Below are 26,132 nucleotides of genomic sequence, written 5' to 3'. Positions count from 1 at the left end.
GAACACGTGTCATTCATAATCCACATTTGTGTGAGGTGTAAAGTAGTCAGTGTGAGCTGTCTTGAGATTGCCGTAGGTGTCCGTGGTTCAAGTCGGCAGTTCATCCACAATATCACACACATTGGGGCCTGTGGACATGGTAGTATGCTGTGTATCTTTTCTTCCACCAGAGGTCTGATCGCTTTGATGTAGACCTTGAAATCCCTCATCCATCTTCTTCATCTGGGCCCCAGACTACTGGTTTCCGATAGTCAAAATAGGTAGGTAGCTGTGTAATCAAGTTGTCCTGCAACCTTGAGGGCAGGGCTGATGGTGGCGTGACAGGTACAGTCAGCTCCTCCTCTTCTGACATGTTGACTCAGTGGGAAGCGTGTAGTTAGGGCCCATAGTTTGCTGGTATGTGAGTTATGGATTTTCCTTGTGGCTGCGCCGTTTGTCTGAGTGCCTTGAGCTTTGTTGTGTTGGCAGATGATAGAGAGAACACAAAGAAAAGAAAATGCTGGCTTGGGTATTGCCTTGTGCTCTCCTCCAGCTGTATCACCCTAACTCTGCTTTGTAGGTGTGCTTTGTGTGGCACACACAATGTCCTTAACAGTTTTGTTTCCTTGGTGCGCATTTCTTGCGGCTTCATCAAATCAAACGCATGTATGACAACAAAAATCAAACACGAGCTGCGTAGGCGCCACAGCCTACAGGTATGTATGCCACCTGCTGGATTGTCTGGGTCTCCTCCCACGGCAGTTACCTTGCGTCGTGCAGGTACATGAGCCGCTCTGTCCGTCACTCTCCTTCCAGGTGCCGGAAGTCTCACCTGCTCCTTTGCCAGTAAACTGCTTCTGCAACAGGCCGCTCCGCTTCACCTGCCGCGCGCCGCCTTCCGACCCAGGTTACTCAGCCTGAGTCATCCAATGCGGGTCCAGACACACATAGGTCAGACCACTCGTCACCAATTTGATGTTCCTCCAAGCATCCAAGTAGGCCTTCACTCGGCATACTTTCCCCACATGGCTCCTCACTCCCATACACTGCAAAGAGGAGCAGACACTCAGAGAGGGTATAAGACATGTCTTTATTCAAGAGTGTACCTCATCCAAACTGAGCTCCTCCCCACAACCCGTGACCCTGGCTATCCCTCACACATGACATGGGTGCCGGCATCACAAGACGTCATATACTCAATCATTCAAACATAACTTCTGTACACTGAACAAAAGCACTCGCTCATTTCCATGCACTTGTGATGGACTGCATACTAGCTCACACTCATTAACCTCTCTGTATTATATTCTTCTTTGTTATAGTTTCGAGATAAGTAATTTTATTCTTTTGCTTCAAATTGTATGAGTCCCCCAAACCCGGGGAGCTTGCAGTGTGCTCTAATACCAGCTTTTGCTTCTGCCAAGGAGCTTCCCGTCTGCCTTGCTCGCGTGCAGCAATAATATTTGTGCCTGTCCTTAAATTCCTTTCAGGCTCTATCCCCAACAGCTGCTCGCACAGTGCAGCGGGGGAGTTAGCGCACCAACTCGACCGCACACATTCTCATCAGGCATTTTCCAATCATGGGTATAGCAATAACACCCAATTAAAGACCTTTAGAAAAACAAAGTGTATAATAAGACGTGGAAACAATTCGTTTTTAGGAAGACTAGCATGCCACCTAGAACCAAATTCCTACTGAATTGCCCAACTCACCTTTGCTTATCCAGTGTCCATTATAATCATTTGGTTTCAGGTGTTCTCTTTTCATTGACTACTTTAGATTTCAATAATTTTAAACTGACATTGGTGACTACAATGGAATCTAGTAAATCTATGTAAATGTTATATCTATAGATGATGCTGTTTGCACACCTGAGGTCCCCAATGCATCCATTGGACAAAAATGCTCAGCATGTGGGGGCTGGGCTGACAACCTCTTTAAAGCATTGTGTCGCATATACCACAGCCAGGCTCGGGGCAAAGGAAATGGCGGGAGACCAGCACAAGGCAGGGAAGGACGGATGTAGAGTCCACCGGGGACAGCAAGCCAACCATACAAGCCACCTCAACGATGGCAGAGGGACAGAAGAGACGAAGGAAAGCCACAAGAGAGAACATCAGCGGAATGGGGATCAAACAATATAACAGGGTCCATATCAAGAAGACCCAAAAGATACATTTGCTACCTGGTTGAACAGTCACAGACAGATAGTAGATCCAGTGAGTCCTCAGAAGAAGGGTCGAGAAGAAGAGAACCACCTCGGGAGGAGCAGGGGTGAACTCGTTTATAGGGTAGCCCTAGCATTTTGACAACAGGCTGATATTTTGAAAGGAGTTTAGGGCTGGACAAGAGTCTGCCTCAGGTCAGGCAGGCCCCTGGTACCCTGCCCTTGCTCACTGTGGTCTTTCGGAGAACTGCAGAAATATCCCCGACAGACCAATCAGTGCATGTATGCAACAGTTAATGTTCCAATTCAACTGAAATGTCAAGTGGTCTTGTGTAACACACTCCTGCCATTTTGGCAACCTCTGGCTGTATGGTTTGGGAATGGGTTAGGGGTACAGAAAGCTATGAAACCTGAGGGGTTGGTGGGTGGAGGATGGAAGTAAATGAACCTGGAGTGCTGGATGGATTCTAGGTCGTTTATGGCAGCAACAATTGGGTGTCTGTTTATCCAGCAGGGAGATGCCAGCATGTATTAATGCCAGAACTGGGGAATCTGGAGAGCCAATAGTCTGGAACAAGGAATGGGTTGAGTGTGATAGGGCTAAGGATGTTGCAAGGAATGCATTGAGTTTGAAGTGGCTCTGAGTATTTAATGTGGTGGGATCCGTAATAGCAGGTGTAAGTCTGTAGCGTGAATGGGCTATGTGCTTATGGGCTATAGTGAAAACAAATTGAAAGGTGAGTAAGTTGGTTGGAGGTCGGAGAAGTAGCTAGGGAGGCTGTTGTGCAGTGAGTCCAAGTGGGGTATAGTGCCATCTGTGCTATGGCCCTTCTGCTCCAGGTCTGGGCTTTGCGATATGGGTTAGGGTTGTGTTGATGGCCCGTGTTTGTGGGGGTTGGGAGGGTTGAGATCTCTGAGCACACTGAGTTCGGTCTCAAGAATGTTTTTGGATTTCAGCTTTATTTTCTGGTGTCTTTGCACTTGTGGGTGAGACTAACCCTGAGTCTGACATCAAGAGCATCTGTCTTTGTGACGTTTTGTGTTCCAATGTATCTTTGGATCTTACTTTATGATCGCTGGTACTTAGGGATCTTTGGCGGGTACACAGCTGTGCTTATTTGTCCATGGTAGTCTCATGAACAAGGTTTTCAGAACATTTCTGAAGGCCAGTGTTCTTCTACTGTAAGCATTTTTCTTTCTAAAGGTTGGTTGCAAGGAATGAGAATCGGGATCCTCCTTGACATTTGTGGTTGAGGTGTGGGGGTGTTTCTTGAGCTTCGTTGCTGTGTTAAAGCATTCTGATAGCCATTTAGTGACTATGAAAGGCACGGTGGGTGATACAGGCTGGTTTGTATTGGTGTCTGTGTTTCATTGGGAGGTATTCAAGGGCTGGAGAGATGAGTTGCCATTTTCTCAGTCTTAGTAGGAGTCTCGCTAGGTGCTACTATCTCTTGTTTTCCCCTCTTCACACCTTTGGGTGATACTTCCTTCCCAGATGAAACATCCATGACTGCCATTCTCCCCTTTTTTGTGTCTGGGTCCAGCATATCTCTTAGGCTCTTCGGCTCCTGGTTCAGCTCCTCTCCCTCTCCAGCTTTCGGTACCAGTGTGGCCCGGCACCTCTGGGTATCCCCACCAGTCATCTGTGCCTTCAGCAGCATCCTACTCTCCCCTCTAACCAGCTCCAAAAAAGTTCCTGTCTCCTTTCTCTAGTCTTTAACTCCATCTCTAAATTCCCACACTGAGAGAATTAGTCCTTGGGTGTATGTAGGCCTGGGATCCCTCAGTTTGGGCTGGACATCATATGGGTGTCTGTGCAAGCATGGTAGTTTTGTAGATGGCCTGTGATTGGTTGTGTAATACTGAGGCCCGTGGGCAAATCTCTGGGCTCAAGGGTTGGGCTAAGACTTCAAGATGTCTGTCCACCATCTTGGAAAACTTCTCTGTGCTGTTAGACTCTTGAGATGGCAAGTCTACATTTATTCCATTAATTGTGTTTGTGTTGCATAAGACATTCGAAGAAGTCTGGGTTTGCAGACTTCCCAGATTAGAGCAGTTTCTTTCAGGAAAACTATGGGTACACCCACAGTTTGCATAAGCGTCATGCGGAGCTGTGCAGAAAATGTGTATCTACTATCCTTGCTAGCTTGAGTCCCCAAGTTGAGCCAGGTCACTATTTGAGGTCACTAAGTCACTAGGTCACTAGGTAGGTTGCACAAATGTTTGATGCTTGCGTTCACTAAACAAATGTCACTGGGAGTTTGTAAATACATCTGGGAATTGCCTAAGATCTTGGGGTGAGTCGTGCAACAATTTATTGCATGCTTCCATGGTCTAATCAGGCGCCAAACCTGAGTGCTGCAGAAAGATGTCAATACATCCGCGGCTGGCCCCAAGTCTCAGGGCAAGCCGCTCAATTATTTTGTGTGTGGCTCTATGGTCCTCCCAATTCTCTAGAAAAGGGGCTGAGGATAATCTATGTTGACCTCAAAGTCCAACTCACCTGATTCCAGGTCCGAACATGTCCTCATCTAAGGCACCAGCCCTTCTTAAAGCGGAGGGTGGTCCATCATGACTCCTGTGACTGACTGCTTCCTTGGAACGGGGGTTCCAGTGAGGATGATCAGGGTATCCCCTCCCCCTATACTGCCCTGTCCTATCATCCTTTATTTTGGAAAGGTGCCCAACCCCTTCCTTATAAAGGCAAATTGTCACTAGGAATTGAACAAAAGCAATATTGATTTAAGGGGTTCAATCCATGTTGCTGTAACAATGAAATGAAGGTGACAAGAAGGAAAAGAGCCCCATCAGAAAAGTAAGATGGTGGAGCCTCTTCTGAGGTCCACCTTTCCCTCTCTGGCTACTGTAACTTCACCCCTTTCCCATTTCTGTTGAATTCAAATGCCATCTGCAGTGCAGCACCGTGGTGTGAGGCTGGCCTTTGTTATGTGAGTGACGCTCTGAATCAGGGTTGCTAGGAGAACTCCTGATGAGAGCTCCTCTGCCTAAGAGAGGTTTTACCCTTCTAGGTGGAGAATCAATTGAAGAAAGCATCCTGGACATTGTTCCTCTGGGTGCAGTGCAGACAGCCAAGCTAGCCTTGAATATACATGGTCTTGACATCACTGACCTGCGCTCACAATGTTGACATTTGTATGATATCAAATTGTTGTGGCTTTATTAATTGCATAATAAATATGTCCTATTAATAGCGATTACCCTGCCACCAAACTGCTAAGGCAACATCTATTATATTTTAGATTAGAGGTTCAGAAGTTAAAATGCTACTTCTAGCTGCAAACAACTTGGGTCCCTGCGGCTGTTAGTGATGCACATGTGACCTCTGAACCTGCCCTGCTCCAATGGAGAGCAGGGGCTGTCGATTTCTGGAGACTGGTGCACAAAGGTACATGGATACAATTTGCTTTTGACTTGGAGACTTTTGAAAGGGGGTTCTGATTAGCAGACACTCCTTTCAGAAACAGAACTACCTGCATCATTTTATTTATGCATAAACAGGGTCGGATTGGCCCCTCGGCCTTTCGGCCCATGGCCGAGCCGAAATCGTCCCTGGGGAGTGGGGGCTGGTTTCTGGCCATGTCTGGGCCGGTTTGGAAGAAAAAAAAATAGAAAAAAAATGTTTTATTTTTTTGATTTTTTTATTTTTCAAAAAGCCTTTCATCCATTATTCTTAGGTCGATAAATGAATACCAACACAGGTCGGGTGATATTGTATGCATATTTTTTTTATTAAAAATAGCTTAAGCGTAAGTGCTATACAATAACATTATCATTTGGCCTTGGACGTACGCTTGGATTCACAGTGATTTAGTGTACTTAGGACCAATGATATTGGATTCCACTTCCTGTTTTGTCATGGGGTGAAAGGTTGTGTTTCATCGCTCCCTGGGATGTCACTTTGGGGTGCGGTAAAATGGCATCACTTCTGTTGATGTCATCAGAGGTCAAGGGTCGTGAGGCGAGGGGTGGGCCATTTCTTTGAGGCGAGGGGTGGCCACTTTTTTTTGGGTGACCGGGCCTATTTCTTGTCCCAGTCCGACCCTGTGCATAAACATAAAAAAAGCTAGGGCTGTCACACCCTTTCAGATGGCAATCCATTACAGGTTGTGGGTATGTTCCTCTGGAACATTGGGTCCGAAAGAAGGCAATGCCTTATGCGGCCAAGATATCTAAATATCACGCTAATCATCATTTAGACAGAACCTGAAAGAAAGTGACAACTCAGTTGAGGACCAATATAAGAAAATGTGATTGTTTAAGAAAGGCAGAAAATATGTCACTACCTGGGGATATGTTTTAGTCATCAAGTTATCACCAATTGAATGCAACCACAGTGAAATGGCTGACCACAAGCTAAGAAGCTCTATATAAACAACCATAGGGGACAAGCGTGGAATTCCTTGGAAGCTAATATGTGACTCAAACCTCAAGCATTCCTAGTCCAACAAACCCATCACGAAAACAGAAGAGCCGTTGCCTTAAAGAATGACTTTCTGGGAAATAAACAACTTGAGAAAAAGAAGGGGGATGTCCAACTAAGCAAAATGCCCATGCAATAGAAATTAGGTAGGATATCTGGAACTCGTTCTTTTGAGATGGCCATTGTATGACTCTCCAAGGAATAGGCTGCTTGAGAATCATCTGTCATATGAATGCCTGGATGAAGCTATAGATCTAATGAGTTACTAAGAAACTTCCATCAAGAGGTCACATTGAAAGTGGCAGAATTTCTCTCAAGGTGTACCAGCAGGAGATATAAATTCAAATGAAGCAGGAACTTTAAAACAAAGGCAGCAGAATGACTACAGAGTTATCTGAAGCCCGCACTGTGCTGGCATCAACATTTATTATTCTGGGCTCCCAACTTTCCACTACTTCTGTCTGTTTGTCCCTTGCTTACCACGTGTTTCTTTTTTAGAATTTGTTTTTATTCTTTGACATTGTTAAGCAACTCTTAGACAGATTTTTATAATATATTTGTATGCTAAGTCCTTAAGCCAAAGGCTTTATAAATTACATTAAATGAGATATAACAGTGGATATGACTAGAAGGCAATTATTAAAGAGGGATTTACTCATTAGCATTTGTGTTTCATACAGCGCAAACCTAGCTCGGAAAACAAGATGCGAACTAAGGACCACGTATCACATAGATAGTGGCAGGGGGCAAACATCACAAAGCAAATAGCAAGAAATATCACTGTGCAAATGCCAGGAATCAATATCACAGTGGACTTTACTATGGAGCAAATATCACAGTACAGATAGCAGGGAGCAAATAACACAGTAAGTCCTGATAAGAAGCAAGTATTACATTAGGCTTTACCAATTACATAAATCACAGAGAAGGGTAAGCAGATCACATAGCAAATGGCAGTGCACTTTCCTAGTGAGCAAATATAACAGTGCATTTAACTATGGGTGAATTATTGCAGTGGGTTTTACTAAGGAGCTAATATTTAGTGGCAGAATGGCAGAGAGCAGTTATCGCTGCATGAATAACAGGCAATAGAATAACAGTTTGAATAGCGGGTGGGGGGAATATGACAATGGGTTTGCCAAGGAGCAATTATTATTTTTTTTTAATTATTTTTTTTTAAATGTTATAGTTTAATTTTTTTAACTTTTCATTTGTCTCCAGTTTTGGCATATTGTGAAAATGAGTTTATGTGATCTTCCGTTAAGCATCATTGTCCATCTCTCTTCTGTCTCCATCTTCTGTTCCCCAATCTTGTAGTAGGCGCCAATTCTAGTTCTTTGTTCAGAAAGTTTGTTACATTCCATTAGCAGATGGAAGAGCGTTTCTGGTTGTTGAGTGTTGGAGCAGAAACGGCAGAAGTGTTCGGTTGCAGGAATTTGTCAGGTTTTGGCTAAATAAAAGCGGGTTGGTATTGTGTTCATACGAATTTTCAAATATATTGCTCGCGTTTTGATGTCGGGGAAGATGGTCAGCTAGGTTGGTAGCTCATTGATGGCTCTGATATCTATTTTGCATTGTAGGTTGAGGGTGTATTTTGTTTTCTCTTCCAAGGTTTTTATCCAATCGTTTTTCATTATTTTTGTTTTGGCATGTTGCGGGCGTAACGTGAGCATTGCGTGGGAAATTTCTTCTGTTTTCATGTGTTGCTCGAGATTGTTTTTCCATTTGGTAAGTATTGTGTTGATCATTGCTTCGTCGTGGGTCTTCAGTATTTGAATTGCTGGTGTTTTCTCATTGGTGAGGAGTTTGCGGTAAAGGTCTAGTTGTTTCCATAAAATGATTGAGCTAATGGACTGTACTGCTACTTCGTGCCTGATCCTTGGCATGGGGAAAGAGGGTGGCAGTTGCAGGATCCTACGCCAGAAGGAAGCTTCTAGTTTTGTCCGGTCATAGTCCATTGCGTTTATCATAGCTTCTGTTCCGTAGGCTATTTTTGGAATCACCTTTTGTTTGTAGTATGTGGTTATGGGTTTGAAAGAAAATTTGCCAAATTTTCACTGGATCACGCAGCCTTGTCTAGCTAGAAATTGGATCCTTTGTTCTAGTTTCAAAGTCCACTCTTTTTCGGATTTGGATTGATGTGAATTCCCAGATATTTGAATGTCTTTATTTCTTCAAGCTGATTGTGATTAAGATAGATATTTAATTGCTTCTCGTTGTTCTTGATCGATTTGGTCAGTTGCATAATTTTTGTCTTCTTTGTGTTGATGGTGAGTTCGTTAAGGGTCATGTAGTTGCTTAATTGGCTGATACTGTTTTGCAGGCATGAAGGTGTCTTATCCAGGAGGATGATGTCATCCGCATATGTCATGATTTTGACCGGTGTTGAATTGATCTTGGGCGGGTTGAGGGCGTCAGGTTGTAGGTGAATCTCGATGTCTGCAGTGAAGAGGTTGTAGAGTGTTGCTGCGAGGGGGCATCCTTGCTTGAGTCCATTTTCAGTTGATATTTTCGGAGTTGTGTGCCCTTCTCATGTGAGTCTTATGGTTATAGATGTATTTGAATAAAGTTGTCTGATTGGCCCCAAGATGTCGTTTGGGCATTTACATTTTTCGAGTTTGTTCCAGAGTTTTTGCCGAGATATACCATCAAATGTCATGTGTAGGTCTATGAAAGCTGTATAGATTTTTGTTTTGTTGTATATTGCTTTGTGTTTTATCAGGTTTAGCAGGAGTAAATTGATGTTTGTCCCGATATTTGGGGTAAAGCCAGTTTGTCTTGCAGAGAAGCGATGTGTCTCGGTTGCCCACTGATTGAGTTTTTTTAGTAGGATCGACGCAAACAGCTTTCCTAGGGGGTCGAGTAGTGCAATTGGGCGAAAGTTTGTCGGATCATCTCGCGGTCCTTGTTTGTGAATGGGTAGGATAGTGGCAGTTTTCCATGATGTTGGTATCCGGTTGAGCTTGTTTATGAGTGTCATGATGTTCCTCATTAGGTTGGCCCATGAGTGCAGATCTTTCTTTATCATTGCATTCGATGTCCTGTCAGGACCTTGGGCGCGGGAGATGTTGAGTTTTTGTATCATATCAGAGATATCTTGATAATTGAAGATTACTGTCCATTTTATGTTCTGTCTCTTTGCTTTGGCTTCAGTTTCTGATGGACGGGCTTTGTATATATTGGTGTAATGTTCGATCCATTGTTGTTCCGTCACATTTCCTATCAGTTTGTGTTGGTGTGCTGAGTTGTTGTTCAGTAGGTTTCATAGGTCATGGAGATTGTGTGTTTTGTAGGTTTCTAAAATTGCTTCTGCATCTGCTTGAAGTATCATCATGCGATGCGTTTTGATCCAATTGTTGTAGTTTTGTTTTGCCGCTTTTATTTTAGTGAGTGATTCGTTGTCTTTTCCTTTCTTTAGTTGTCGTACAGTTTTTCTCAGTGCCCTTTTCCTTTCGGTAACCTCCTTGTTGTAGGAGTGCCGATAAGGTTGTGAGGTTTGTTGTATGGTTGGCTTGTAAAAGGGTTGTAGTAGCCATTGGTAGTTTAATTTCTGGTATTCAGGTAAAGCGGTTTGTGTGAATTGGCTTGTAAGTGAGGTTATTGCTTGTTGGGGTATGCATAGTTTTTTCCCAGCTGTACAGACTTCGAGCGGGGTAGGTCAAATTGGCTGTGATCGGTGTGGGATGTCTTGTCCATGTACGACTATTTGATTATGGTCGCTTCTTGTCGTTGTTATGATACTTGCTGTTTGTGCTGTGGCTCTCAGATTTTCCGAAAGATAAATATAGTCGATTATGGCAGATGATTTGCCTCGGGACCAGGTAGGTAGAGGTCTGTTTGTTTCACCTGTGGGATAATCGATAAGTAGAAGATTGCGTATATTGATTTCTTTTGTCCATTTGTTTGCACGGATTGTTACTTTTTCATCCAGAATAAATTGTCTGTCCCTTTGCCATACGTGGAGATTTAGGTCTCCACATATTATGAATTGGATTCCTGGATATTTGCATGAGAGGTTGTCAATTGTTATGAAGACACCGTCCAAGAAGGCTTCGTTGTTAATTGCAACTGGGTTCCAGTACAAGTTCATTATTGAAATGTTCCTTTTGTGGTGAGTTGTAGACTGGTCGGAATCTAGACTTCTTCTTGTAGTTATTTTTATGACTGTGTTTTGATCCACGGGTTGATGTTTGTGGTTTCCAATATAGACCATGTGAGGTCAATCTTGATTAATGTTAAGAGACCTGAGGTCGGTCTACCTTTAATTCTTGGTGGAGCTGGGTTGAGAAAGGCTAGAAATCCGTCACAGCATGGAGTATTGGAGAGCCAAGTTTCTTAGAAGCAGATGATCTGGTATGAGTCAAATTCTGGTGATGGGTCATTGAACAAGTGGGAGTTTCCCCGTGTGTTCCATGAGCACAGGGACCAGGTGTTTATTGTGTCGGTTAATGGTTATGAGATGTTGCTCAGTTCAGTGTCGTCTGAGTAAGTTAAGCTGTCTACTGATCGATACTGACATCTGATCGGACGGTCATTGTTATAGCTCAACCTTGTTTCGTCTTGTTTGGTTGCACCATTCTCCCTGGTATGTTGGCGTCCAAATTGGCGATCGTCATCGTTGTATGTTGCCTCAATACGTTCACGTTTGGAGGTGTAGTCCGTGGTCTTCTTTAAGTGGTCGCACGTTGTTGCGAAGTCATTTTCTCCGTTTTTTATTTGGTTGTAGGACGTGCAGCTAAAACCGAGTTTGTGTAGTGCATCTCTTAATTTTAAGATTTGGTCCATGGTTGTTTTATTGTGTAATTTCAGCGATATTTTGTCGTTGGAGTTCTCATCGATAAAGGTGAGTAGGTCGATATCTCTGGAGCGAATTTGATTCAAGTTTGGAATTGCTTGAAACAGTATTAAGATGTTTGCTCTGTTTAAAACAAGCTTGGTCGATCTGTTGGTGGTATTTTCTATTTGTACCATGTGATTCTCCCTTGACTGAAAAGGGTTCAGGAATATTGGCTGCGGTACTCTGCAGAGCATCTATTTCTGTAGTTCTGTGAAGTGTCCTTAAGTTCTTCTCTGGGGTATCCAAATAAACAAATCCCAAAATAAATAAAGAAAATGTCCAATAATTCCAAGGCCAGGGGTTATCCAAAAGCAATCCAATGATACGGTCTGAAGTAGTTTTCAGTAAGCTGGGTTTAGGTCTTCCTCAGTGAGTGAGTTTGGATGCTGTGGTCGGCAGGTTGGAGAGAGTGTGTATGCCATGAGGCGGCACCGAAGAAGGAAAACAGATTTGCCGTGGGACGGCAATGAGGCAAGAAGGTGAATTGCTGCAGGACGGCAAGGTAAACAATTCCGTTGCAGCAAGACGGCAATGAGGCAGGAAGGTGAGTTGCCGCGGGACCGCAAGGTGAAATAAATCTGTTTGCAGTGAGACGGCAAAGAGGTAGTAAGTTGAGTTGCTGTGGGACGGCAAGGTAAATACACTAGAACAAAGCAGTATCGAAAGACTGGAAAAAGCTGCTTCGTAGGAATGAACAGCTTAGAGGTTATCAGCAAACTTCAATTAGAAGCGCCTATATCTGGAAGTGTTCTTTTTTTATTTCTGGAATCCGGAAGTCATCATGCCTGCGTAGGCCCCTCGCATCGGATAACCATAGCACCAATCGATTTTAACCGACGCGAGGGAGCGGCAGTAGAAGGAACATTTCCATGTCCAATACGTTGTTTTAAACGCCACGGCAACCGCCACCTGTGCCATAAAGCCAAAGGAAGCTGAAGTCAGCCACCATGTATAGTGGATTTCACATGGCAGACTGTGACAGTACCCTTCCTGAAAGAACCAGACACCCTACGGGGGTGCACATCCTCGGCCCGTTCCATGGTCCTGTCCTCCGGACCAAAGCACTTCCAGTCAAGAAGATAGAAACAGCTCCCCTGGGAAACCTTGGTTTCCAGTATAGCGTTCATGGCACATTTTGATATGTCATAATACCCATCTCCCCTGGGCTCAAGTTGGACCCCATTGATGGGTTGCGTAACTAATTACTTCCACACAGTGAGATAAGCTGATCCAGAGGTGAAGAGATCAATGCTACTTCATTTGGTGGGCGAAGAGATAGAGGATCTTTTCCACTCCCTCCCCAACACAGGAGGTAACAACGATTATGATGCTGCCAGGATAGCCCTATCAGCACAATTTAAGCCACAAATAAACCCCCTCTATGAATGTTTCAATCTTTGCCAGGCAACCCAAAAGTCAAGTGACTCTTTTGATGCAATCCATGCCAGGCTGCAACATTTTGTCAAGTCTTGTGAGCCAGTGACGAAATAAGGGTGCAATAAAATACAAGGATGCACCTCTGTAAAGCTTCGAAGAAATATCTTGTGGGAACCTGGACTGCAGGTGACAGTTTCATCAGTGGTGTTGACAGAGATGGATAGAGTTGGGTTGGCGTTGGCCAAGGACTGCAATTGGACTTCTATCCTTTCCACACATTCCAAAATTGTAGACATCAGTACAAAGCCTCAGTGCTCTCCATCATATGCTGGCTCTGGAGGGTGATAGTCCTCACCATGCTGCCCAGTTTCCTACACAGATGTGACATGTGCTAACCTGTCTTCTTCCTACAACATGTAATGACCTTTCTGATGTCTTGGAGGACATGGAGGTGTTCATTAGGCAAGTCCTCCTGCTGATGTAATCTGCTCTCCATCGATCACAGATGTTATATGACTGCATGGTGTTGGGCTTCCATTACATTACCACAGGATGGCCAGTGCCTTCACTGCTCATACCTGACAAGTGGGATGCAGAGGGAATAGATTCACACAAGACTCCAGGAGCCACTTGTTGCCCAATATTGGCAGGCCCATATGAATCAGGCGACCACACACCAGTGTCACCCTGATCATTATCAGTGTCATATGTGGCTACTCCTGTAGGTGTGCCAAGTGGAGTGTTTGTGTCCTCAACTTCCTGTTCATCCCTAAAGTCTACTGCCAAGACTTTGGATTTCAGAATGAGTGCTAACACATCCTGGCCAACCTCTACAGGCACTACATGTGTAGACGGTAGCCTCTTGGGTGCTTCTGAAGGACATGGTACTTCACTTTGTACAGGTGGTGCCTGTAGTTTACTCTGTGCTGGCTGCTTGGAGGGAAATGGTGTAGCTTGGTTGGTGTCTTGCCCTTTGCTTGACTTGTACAAGAGGAGTGGCTGCTGACCTCTGGGTTATCTTACTCCCTGTTTTTGCAGTTGGTATGGTGGTGATGATGATGGTGGTGGTGAGGGCTGAGACAGGCCCTTGGTACCTGAATCCCCCTCGTGGTCACTGGAGATGTCCTCTATGGAAACACATGAGAAACTGTGCAGTTTGTAAATTAAGATATCCATACTATCATTTTTAATAAGTTGAAATGATTTGTGATTATGATTGACATTTTATTTGTTCCTTTATAGGTGTATTTTTAATTTAAGTCATATGCAAGGACAAACCTTTCTAACTCTGTTTTATCACGGTGCTTCAAAACTATTGTCTCTCATTTTATTTGATGTAAATCAATGTATTAATGTGTAAATTAAATTGTTTAATATTGAAAAAGTTGAGTTTTCTCAACTATATTCAATAAAGAATGAAAAAAAGACCATGTGGTCATTTACTCGGCTGATGTTATTTTATGTCATGTTATGTTAGGGGGTATCATGGCGCTAAGGCAGAGGAAGGGGCCAGAGAGGGGGCAACAGACAAAGACAAAGGATGCCTTTTTTAGGGCAGGGTCCCAACCGAGGGGATTGGGACAACCAGGTCAGGACATGGAGCCGAACAAGGAATCAGTGGTGATTAACTTGTCCAACTATGTACTTTCAAGTGAAAAAGAGAATACTCTCAACAGGGGCCTCAGTTTTGTTATGACCAAAACCCATGATCCCCTTGAATTTCGTATTGAGTTTTTTGCATTTATGCGTAAAGTACGCCTTAATGAATATTTCAGTGAACACGAGGGTTACAACAGTAATAACTGCAGTGGTCTTCGTAATGCGTCGACCTTCTGTGCACCCAGCTACTCTCACACCGCCGAATCCACGGTATTTGAAAGACAAGTGTTGGCTGAAGTTCTAAAGTTAGATTCCTGTGAGAAATCTCATAATTCGAACTTTAGTAAACCCCAGAAAGATTCTGTTCTAAAACTTGCAAAAGATAAGAATCTCATTATCAGACAAGCAGATAAAGGGGGAGCTATTGTTTTGATGAATCGCAGTGATTATGTTAAAGAATGTGAGAGACTTCTTTCTGACAGTGTGAGCTATTTGAAACTTACTTGTGACCCTACTGCTCGGCTGATGAAGATCATAAAAGAAAAAGTTACTTTGGCATATGACTTAGAGATGATTAGCAAACAAGAATTTGAATTTCTAATAAGGGAACAAGGCAGGGTACCTGTGTTCTATATTTTGCCTAAGGTGCATAAGAGATTGGTAGACCCTCCCGGACGTCCCATAGTCTCTAGGGTCAACTCCATTTTAGAACCATTGTCTAAGTTTGCAGATTTTTATCTGCGCTCATTTGTGATGAAAATGCAGAGTTATTTGAGGGATACTACCGATGCCATCAATAAAATAGAGAACATAGATTTTGTTCAAGGCAATTCTTTATTGATAGGTTTGGATATTCAATCCCTCTATACTATGATACCACAAAGGGCGACATTAGAGGTTGTTGAAGAAATTCTGCTGGGCAGAGAGGATGGACACCCTGTGAGCAGTGCCTTTATTTTGTGGTGTACTGAGTTTGCCCTTACCCAAAACTTTTTCCAGTTCCAAGGAACTTTTTTCCAACAGATAGAAGGCACTGCCATGGGTGCGGCCATGGCCCCTAATTTAGCCAACCTCTATGTTGAATATTTTGAAAAAATTGTGATATACCCAGCCACTAATCCTTATATCCATCAGTTGAGGAAGTGGCTGAGGTACATAGACGATATACTCATTGTATGGGATGGTACGAGAGAAGAAGCTGAGTGCTTTATGACCTGGTTGAACCAACAGAATCTTTTTCTGAAATTTACGGGATCCATATGTGACTTTGAGACTCATTTTCTGGATATTACCATCTTTCATGAGAATGGAGTGTTAAAAGTGAAACCCTACACAAAGACTACTGACAAGAATTCTCTTCTGCACTTTAACAGCCATCATGCTAAGCATTTGAAAAACAACTTACCTTTTGGGCAGTTTTTAAGGTTAAAAAGGAATAGTAGTAGAAAAGAGGATTTCCGTCTAAGTGCGGACGCACTTACTCAGAAACTGCGAAACAAAGGCTATCCACCTAGAGTGATTAAGGGCCTCATTACACGGAAGGCGGTGAGCCATGGCGCTATTAGCGCCATGGCTCATGCCGGTAAAATACCGGCACCGCCTTGGCGGAAAGGGGATTTACCGCCCCATTCCAAGGTTGGAGGGGCGGTAAATCCCCCTTCCGCCATTGCCCTTCCCCATTCCCATTTCTGCCCCATAGGGCTCTATGGGAATGGGGAAGGCGCTAATTACCGCACCGCAATTTCGCGGTGCCGTAATTAGCTCCGAGGTCCCTTAGCGGGTTGGTTTTTAACGCCTGCAAAAAGCAGGCGTTAAAGCACCAACCCGCTAAGGGACCTCGTAGTAAGGCGGTAATGGTTAACGGTCACTGTTACCATTAACGGTGGCCGTTAACCATTACCGCCTTCCGTGTAATGAGGCCCTAAGACTGCTTCAAAAAGAGCATACAATAATAATCGGGAGGCTCTTTTGGAGAAAAATGTGAAAATAAAGAGAAAGATTGGTACTGTTTTTGTTAATACTTTTTCAAATTTATCGTACAAAATTTAATCTATTGTGATGAAAACTTGGAAAAAGGTATACAGAGGAAAGAAGCCTTGCCCCCTTTGGTGGCCTTTAGAAAAAGTCAAAACCTAAGGAACATTTTGATCAGGAATGATGTAACTGAGAAAAGTACACCACTGGTGAGACAAACCAGGTTATGGGGTTTACCAGAAATAAAAGGGCATTTTCCTTGCGGTAAATGTAGTATGTGTGCCCAAACTAAAGAGATTAGATATATACAAATTTTACCTAATCTGAAATGGGTGTGTAATGAAATGACCAACTGTAACACATCCAATGTTGTGTATTTAATCACATGCCCCTGTGGCCTATATTATGTAGGCAAGACTAACAGACAATGTAAAGTCCGTATGGTGGAATATCGGAGCTGCATCAGAAATCAAGTGATTGCAGCTCCTTTAGTGAAACATTTTCTTTATATGAAACATGGCTGCAATGACTTTACATAGTTTATTTTGAAAAAGGTGCATGGCCATAGGAAAGCCGAGACAGACCAGAAATGATTGAACCTGGAACAAAAAATTATTTTTAAATTGCAAAGTAATGTTCTGGGGCTCAATGAGAGTATTGATTGGCATCTGGTCAGCCAAACATAAATGTTTTCTGCAATCTGATTATTGTTTGCAATTTTGGCTGTGTTTTGAAATTATTATTTTTTTTTAATTTTCCTTATTTTGTGCCATCTATATTTGCAAAAATTTGACTATGTCTGTTGCTTGATTTTTGCAATGCTGTGTCGATTTCTTTTGAATGGTTTTGTGCCCCCCAGTGCACTCTCTTCTCAACACTGCTTCCCCTTGTTGTTGGGTGGTTTGATGCAAAGATGGCCGCTAGTTTTTTCTTACCGGCTAGTACCTAACTGAAGAGTGTAGTCCTTCCTTAGTGTTCACTAGGAAAATTGCATGTAAAAGATGGCCGCTGTATTTTCTTGCCGGCGAGTATTTAATCGAAAAGTATAGTCCTTTCTTAGTGTTTACTAGGAAGTGGTGAGCGTTTTGCTGCACTTGGTGAAAACACATGCTGGTGCTGCACGGTCCTCTTTCAAACCCCGTGAGTCATTAGCGAGGAGTTTGTTTCTCTTAATCTAGAGGTGAGCATGTTGTTCTTGAACTTTAGTAGCTACATTACTTTTAGTGATGTTGGTGGCTATTATCCCTTTTCCGCAGTTTTTTACTTACTGAACGTTGAGGTTTTGTCTACTATCTCTCACTACTTGGTCACGTTCAGCATGTTTTTACACATTTAATGGCTGTGAAGACCGCTGGTGTATGACACTACTGTTTGGAAGCATGAGCTCTAATGCACGACATAGGCTGGGCTTGAAATGGTTTCTTTTCTTCCCTTTTTGTACACATTTGGGAGCCGTGGTGTATCGGTGCATTTTAATGCTCTTTGAGATGGTTGGTGACCGCCCTTCTTATATTACAGATTGGTTCTGCATCCTCTTTTGTAATCATCTGCAGACTTGGTTGTCATTACAAGGGATTTCCTCCCCTTGCCCCACGTTGTGGGTGGCTTCACTTGCGTGAAGGTAATTTTTATTTGATATATCCTGAACAATTTATGACTGTTGTCCTGTAGTAATCTGTGGCTCATTGGTAGTGTGATGTGTCCTTTCTAGGTGTGACGATATTTTCGGCGGATTGAGACGCCTTTTGAAGTATCTTGGTTTTTCAATGAAGAAAAATTAGCCTATCTGTCATTTACAGACGTGCGTTGAAGATTCACCACATTAAGGTAAATCTAATTGGTTTAATTTCTAAATCTTTTTGTGGAATTGTTCTCTTGACTGAGTCAACTCCACTTTTACATTTGGTAATACCCCCTCCCCTGGGGATCTGATTAGTTTCCTCTGTTTCTCTTCTTTGCAGGCTGGTTGCCTGAAACTACCCATTCAACACGGTGTTGAGAAGAATAGTGGATGTTTTAAAGGTTCCCCTGAAGAATGTTCGCCCGAAAGGGGCTTTAAAGAACAGAAACATGTTGGGATTATATGTTGTTTTAGTGACACATTTAGGTTTTTTCTATGTACTGTGATATGTGACTTTCTCTGTGTCCATTTGTAAGTGGTTTATTTGAAATTTAGCTTTTTAGATTTTGTAGGTTTTAGTGGTAGTTGTGTACACTGTGTTAGGTGTGGGTAGTATCTTATGTTTTAATTTAAATATTCTGTATTAAACAAAAATGTTTTTTGAAATTTGGAATGTTGCACGCAGTCTATATTGTCAAGACTTGTAGTGCCGGAGAATCTGTCAGAGGTGTCTAATCGTTGGGGGAGAAGGAGGGGTGGAAGTAGAGAAAGTTTACCATCTTATCCTTCTTTTATAATATCATAGAGTTTGGGAGCAGCATTAAACCTATGCAGGATTGAAAATTAAGTTTTTGAGAAGTCAGAAAAGGCAACATAGTTTCTCTCTGAAGTGCTGATGGGAGGGTGGTGCACAGTTTTACTTTTACTGCCGGAACCACAAAGGAGTGACCCCCCTGTCTTTTTCTTTGGTATCTTGGTACAGCAATCTTTCTATTGTGGTTGGATTTTAGGAATCAAGTTGATGCGTGCAATTTCAGTTTGTTTGAGAGAAGATTTGAATTTGGATGTTGAAGGTTTCTAAAGACAAGGCATATACTCTTAAATACAATTTCTTTTTTTTCCCGGGACACAATGTAGGCAACACAGTGCTGGGGTAATATGGTCATGTTTATTTTGTTTCTATATCACTCTAGCTGCAGAATTTGAACTCTTTGTCATTGTGAGATAAGAAGCTTTGTAAGTCCCAAATATATACTATTGTTAAATTGTAAGCGAGAGGGACACTCGCTTACAATTCGCTTACTAAAACCTGATGTGAGAATGTGAGAATGACAGGTAAGGGAGAAGGTATTTTATTTTCCTAATGAGCAGGTTTATGTCACTTTGTTACCCAAGATAATGCCCATTTTTTAACTTTCCTATTGGGTTTTTGGCAGTTGTCGAAAGTATTTGGCCAACATAGAGGAGTCAAGATGTTAGGTTTCTCAGTCACGATTAGGATCTTAGTTGTATTGGAAATGTTTTTAAGTAGTTCAAGTCCATCCAGCATTTAATCAAGAACAGGAAATCTCTAATCCTACTAGACATGCTGAAATCACCCTCCTCCATGTCTACCAAGTTCAGGGTATCTTTTGCATAATTAAAGAAGGTAACTTCTGATTGATGAATAATCTTTGTTAAAGGAAGGAGAAACAAATTAAACAGTATGGACGACAGTGTAGAGACCCATGGGACTCCGCAATTCATAGGGAAAGGTTGCAAGGCGAAAGGGCCCTGGTGTACATGTTTGGATTGCTCTGTCAAGAAGGACTGAATCCATGAATGGACGGAGCCGTGAAATCCTTCACTATGGAGTCTATTGTATAGACTATGGTGGTTGACCGCGTCGAACGCTGCTGCTGGGTCTAGTAAAATCAGGGAAACTAGAACAACCTTTATCTGTATATTCTCTTACATGGTCTTAAACACTGGTAGTGATTAATTCTGTGCTACAAAGTGGTATAAAGCCCAGCTGGGCATTATCCAATAGTCTGGCATTCTCAACATATGTTTGGACCTGAGTCACTTCCACTCTCTCAAGTTGTTTAGATAGGATTGGTAATTGCAAAATGGGGTGAAAATTCCCCAGATCTGTGGAATCCACAGATGACTTTTTAAGGAGACATTTGATCAACAAATGTTTTCGGATTAGGGAAAGATTCCTGAGGTTAATAGTATATCAATGATCTTGATGATCTTGAATGAGTGGACATAGATTGCAAGCAACTCTGGGTAGTAATATATTAGGTAGGGAGCCAGAGCACTAAGTGGAAGAAAAGAGAAAAACAAGACCATGACTGACTAAGTTGGTGAATGATTCAAAGACATTATGAGCTGGTATAACGCTGTCACGACCACACACCCTGGATCATATACACAGATACCCCGGATGGTGGGTGCCATGGGACCAGGCCGAGGAATGACTCATTTGTGTCCCTTCAGAACACACAGACACAGGGGGCCCGGCTGGACTTTGTCTTGGCGCCTCTGGCACCAGACTCATGTGGGGAATTGACATTGGGTTGCAGTAATTCTATTGGACCACTTATTTCCCAGGCCTCTTATTTGCAAGGTGCTGGGTGTGGCCTTCTTGGCCCAGCCCCACGTGCCAGGGACTAAGGGTGGCTGGGTGTGGCAGACAGAACAGGCTAATGGGTGTGGCCAAGGAGCTCAGATATATAAGCCGCTCCATCCTTGGAGCCAGCGCTTCGCGTTAACTTGCATTCAACAGCAACATGACGCTTACTGATGCATGAACCTGGAGAGAAATACTCACCCAGGAATCTGCCGCTCAGGTCTGCCATCTCTCCACGACATTCATCTTCAGCGAGTCCGGTCACTGCAACAGAAGAAGACAAGACAAGGTTAGCACATCGTAACAACTGGGAGCATGCCGCATTTTAGAGCATGCGCGCAACGCTGCCATACAACACACCTGTTACCTGCAACCGCTAATCCAGTTCTTCATCGCTCCGGTTACAGCATCCGTGCTCAGCAACTCCCGGGCCCCGTTTCCATCACCTACACGGGGGAAAGAGCAAAAACAGGATTACAGAAGGTACGGACAATAACACACAGAATGGACACTTGTTGAGGAACGGAACAAACGATGGATAACGGAAGACGGAACAATCCAAAGACAAGCAAGGAAAGGCTGAAAACCAACACGCAAAAAAGACAGACAAGAATAAGAACACTACTTACCAAAACCATACAAAAGCCAAGCAAGGAAAGACTGAAAACCAACATGCAAAGAAGACAGACAAGATTAAGAACACTACTTACCAAAAGAACCGGGTAGTCGCATCTGGACTGGACTACTGCCCGCAAAGGACCAGTGAAGGAACTCGGTCCTTGGCAATTAAGCGCACCTGCCAGAAGTAGCAGGATGGATTGCACACAGATTCTACTAAAAGGTGAGCCAACTGGGACAGTGCACCTATCGGGAGTACAATCCTGATGGAGGGACGGAAGGGGCGCAAGGTCGCAGCTAGCATCACTCAATGCTCCCCTTTGTATTCGCGCAGGTGCGTGACCCTGAGAAGCTCCTACCACGGTCACACATGTCCACGGCAACCACATCCCCTGGACGCAATAACCCCTGGGAGGGCTACAACCATGCCCCAACGCCCCTGCAGAGACAAGGTAAGCGTAACAGAACGCGAAGCCTCCTACAAATCTATGCATGGGCGTAATGGAAACGTCGGAAACTGTCCAATTGGCCCAATTGCTTGCAGAACTACAGGCTGAAGTACATGCATCAAGACAAGAAACTAATGCCCTGAGGAGAGAATTAATTGTGTAGCGTACAGACGATCTAGCAAGGCAGCTGCTCCAGACACAGGATGGCCAGGCCCGAATACCCGGGTCTGCACCTTCCAGTACAGCCTCACAATCCACGCCAGTACAAGTTGTCCTTCCTTTGGCGGTTCCTCTGGCTCCTCCGAGCGTTTTTCAGGTGATCCCAGTAAAGACGCTGTCTTTATGAACCAATGACGCCTGCATTTCTTGTGCAGACTGAGAGCATTCCCCAACGAACAGTCAAGAGTAGCGTTTGTGCTTTCATACTTGGGGGGTAGTGCAGCGGATTGGGCCATACCTTTGGTGAACCAGGATGACCCCTTGCTTCCTGATTTCGGGGGTTTCCAACATGAACTGGAGAAGCTGTTTGCTCGACACATTCGAGGTCAAGCTCTGGACAACGAGCTGTTGTTACTTCGGCAGGGCAACCAGGACTTGTTAACACCTTCAATCGCCTTATAGCCGAAACCAACTGGCCATAGGGGAAGAGAACTTCGCTATTCTATCGGGGTTTGCGAGGAGAACTAAAGGATGTATTAACCCAGGTAGTAAATCCTCCCGAAGGATGTGAAGAATACATTGACTTAACAGTGCAACTAGACCATAGGTTGCAGGACCGCAAAACTGATTGAGCTAAGTCAGAGGGGCGATCAGTCTACGTGCGTCCTTGTGAGGCTCCAACCAAACAACATGACCAGTCTGAGTCCATGCAGATTGGAGGCTTGCGGAGTCCACTCAGGAAGGAAGAAAGAGAGAAAAGGAGGCAGCAGCAGCTTTGTTTGTATTGCGGTCAGGCCGGCCACTTCCACCGAGAATGCCCGGTGAAACCACCTAGAAGAACGGTAGGAGCAAAGGACAAAGCTGAAGAAAAACCTGATTCGGAAAACTCCAGCACCCGGCAAGCGTAGGGGTCCACTTGTCGAGCAGTAAGAAGGAACCTTTACAGACCTCACACTTAGTCATTCCTGTGCTCTTGGTCAACTACAAACAACCGTCGAAGCTGCATGCCTTGGAGGCGTACATAGATCGTGGAGTTGTGGGCAATTACATCGACCAAGACCTGGTGAATCGGATAGGCCTTCCTCTTCGACAGAAGCAGACATCGGAAAACGTCACAGCAGTTGATGGATCTCAGCTGTCCTCGGGCCCCGTGATGTACTACACCGAGAAAGTCACCCTTCTGTGACAGGACGGCCACCGGGAGGACCTCACCTCCGATCTCATCAGTGCCCCCCAGTTCCAGCTGATCCTGGGGATGCCCTGGCTGGAGACCCATAATCCCAAGATCGATTGGCGCACACGAGTTCGGACCTTCTCCCAAGACTGTGCCGACACATGTTATGGTAAAGGAACTACCTCAAAAGGCCCAACAATACCAAGACTCAAAGAGGGGATCATGCTGGGTTTAAGCGGAACTCTACCACCTGAATACAAGGACTACATAGGTGTGTGTAACGCTCACCTGATTCCCACGGAGGCGCAGGTCTGGCTTCGAGTGCTGATGCTTCTTCAATGGTGAAGCGCAGGACTCTGAAGATGGACAGGAAGGGCCCTCTACTCTGGCTTCTCCGGCTCGCAGGAATATTCCCCTGTGCGTGAAAAGGGAGTATTACCTACTGACTGAGTTATGCTCAAGCCTCCCACTCTCTTCCAACCCTCCACGATACCCTTCCACGATTCCCCGTGAAGTCTCACCTTAGGGTCTGAAAGGACAAGCTCTCCATCCTGCTTCTGACGCAGGGGCGCGTTGAACCCAGTTACTTCACTGGATTGAGGTTGGATGGGAGTTCAGGTAAGCTTGATTATACTGGTAAGGCGCTGTAAAAGTTCTGTTGCAAGTTCAAAAGTTCAAGCTTTAAATAATAATGTTCATTGGCCCTCATTACGACCCTGGCGGAAATCGAAAAACGATGGCGGAAATGCAATACCGCCATCGAATAGCGCTCGGTGCGATTATGACCCGTCACCGTAAAGTACGATGCCATTAGCGACACCGTAGTGAACGCCAACGCTAACTGCACCAAGTACGCGCACGCGCGCCATGCGAAACCGTAATTACCACCATGGCGCAACGGTACGCGAATTCTGACCCTAGCGGACATTTACCTAACGCCATCAAGCATGGCGGAAAGTACCATTCCGCCATGGTGAGAAGTACGGCATCGCGAACCAACCGTAAATGGCCCTACTGAGTGCCTGTACACCACTCCCTGGCCACATTGCACAACTCCTCGTAGGTGCAATGAAGTCACACAATGCAACCAGTGGAATGTACAAGTCACCCATGCATGCCAACGAACAAATGAATGTAGGGGCTCCAAGTGCCTTGTGAGTGGCCATCCATATTTGCCATGGCACCATTGCCGTACTGATGCAGCACAGGCATGTGAAGGTTCAAGTACAGCAACATGAACTGAAATATGAGACAAACAAAAACAGGCCCCCCATCGCTTGACACCAGTGTAAGGCAACATTCAAAGCAGTATCCTGAGTGAGACTGCATCAGCCCTGTACTCCTGCCAGTAAACAAACCAACCATCAGCATAAGCATGTACCACACAAGTTGGCAGAGTGACTGAGCAGCCAGGCCCATCTCAAGAGGGGCCAATGGGAGCTGCAGGGCACAGATGGCACGAATACAGAAGCTATTCCAATGGACATGACCTCAGTCTCCCTCCAAGAAACGCACGCAAACACAGGCACCTGTGACCAGCCATATTCTGATAATCACATCATTCCACCAATCCACCTGGCTGACCGGCATCTGTTACACAAAAGCTAATCCCCTGAGCATGACAACATCAAAACAGTCATAATGGCAGCCCCTATCCCTGACCTCACTGGGCTTCGTAGGCAAACGCGGCCAGTACAGTACCACGCAACTATACTCAGAAGCCGGAACCCAATGCAGATCTTCTCACAATACTTCGCTCCACAAATAGGAATATGCTACATTACTTGCAAAGAATAACGCTACACGGTCAATATCAGAATAGAAATTTAATGCACAACAAAATCACCAAGTCCATACAGCCATTAGGTCATGAACTCCAAAATATATTTCATCATTGTGGGCTGCATCCGCAATAAATGACCAGCTTCTTCTTGTGTGACGCCCTGTTCCTTCATGGTACACAGGGGCTACATTCACGTTCAAAAAGGCAACATGGAAGCGCCTACAACCGCAGGGCCGTCCCATTAGGTAGGCACTAGTCCAGCTGAAAGGTCGATATGTTGCTCCTAGCCACTAGTACTGCGTAAGGGCATGTGGCCCATTGGCGATCGTCCCATAAGATCGTAATGGTGCTCCACTGATTAACACGAAGCAGCAGGTGTCGGGAGTAAAAGCCATCTGCAGGAGTGGCATACAGATGGCAGCGGCAAAAGGGGAGGAGATTCCTGTCACCCAAATGAAATGAAAAAGAATAGTATGGGCATCAGAACTTCATTTGAATTACTCACTTCAATGATCACACTAAATCCACAGCCATATGCATGCTAGCCCACTCAAAAGGCTTATTCCCACCCAAAAATCACTTGCAAATCATGACTATATAAATCGAGGTGAAAACACTATTACAAATGAATCTTTGTGTGCATGCGTCTGTTAAAACAGAATCCATTAGATGGGATTAGTAACGTGCATAGACACAAGTGTTTGAAGGCGCGTCGAGACAGGGAGGGTTCAACAAGGGCAGATAGACGATGGTCCCACTATGGCAGCCCTGCATCACATAGCGCAGGGGAAGTGGATAGATTCCAAAAAGCCCTGTACATGGCAAACTCTCTATTAAATCATCTGTCCATGCATCCATACATCATTCCCTCATCCCGGTATGAAAACGCCTGATTATTTACTCACATAACATGTGAAATTTCCATTGAGTCTGTGCGGAATGCAGTCTGCAAAATCCACTGTGCTCCAGCCCGGAATTCCAGTGTTGTGAAGTAACATGGATATTTGGGAACGTCCTGCCTTATCGTCCACTACGCTATTGCGCATCCCATACTATTCATATCAATCATTGCATTCTCACCATGGCCCCTGTCCGAAGGACATTATACAATAGAACTTCATATCTGCAGTCAGACCTGTGGGCGTCTCCTCGCCACTAGCTGAAAACCGAAAGCGCTGTCCTTCGAATTCCTCATTTGCAACATCACGTCGAAAAGGCATTTGTGACCGCTTGAAATCACAAATCCATCCATGTAGTGCGGCAGTGTGTGAAAATGGCAACTGGCTTCACTCACAAATGGGACGCCCCGCCCGTCGGTGAACCTCGGTACAGTGCTGCA

Source organism: Ambystoma mexicanum, chromosome 2p (assembly GCF_040938575.1).
Source record: "Ambystoma mexicanum isolate Mex_15411 chromosome 2p, UKY_AmexF1_1, whole genome shotgun sequence".
Classification (NCBI taxonomy): Eukaryota; Metazoa; Chordata; class Amphibia; order Caudata; family Ambystomatidae; genus Ambystoma; species Ambystoma mexicanum.
The sequence above is the reverse complement of the archived record's forward strand: the minus strand, read 5'-3'. Positions refer to the sequence as shown.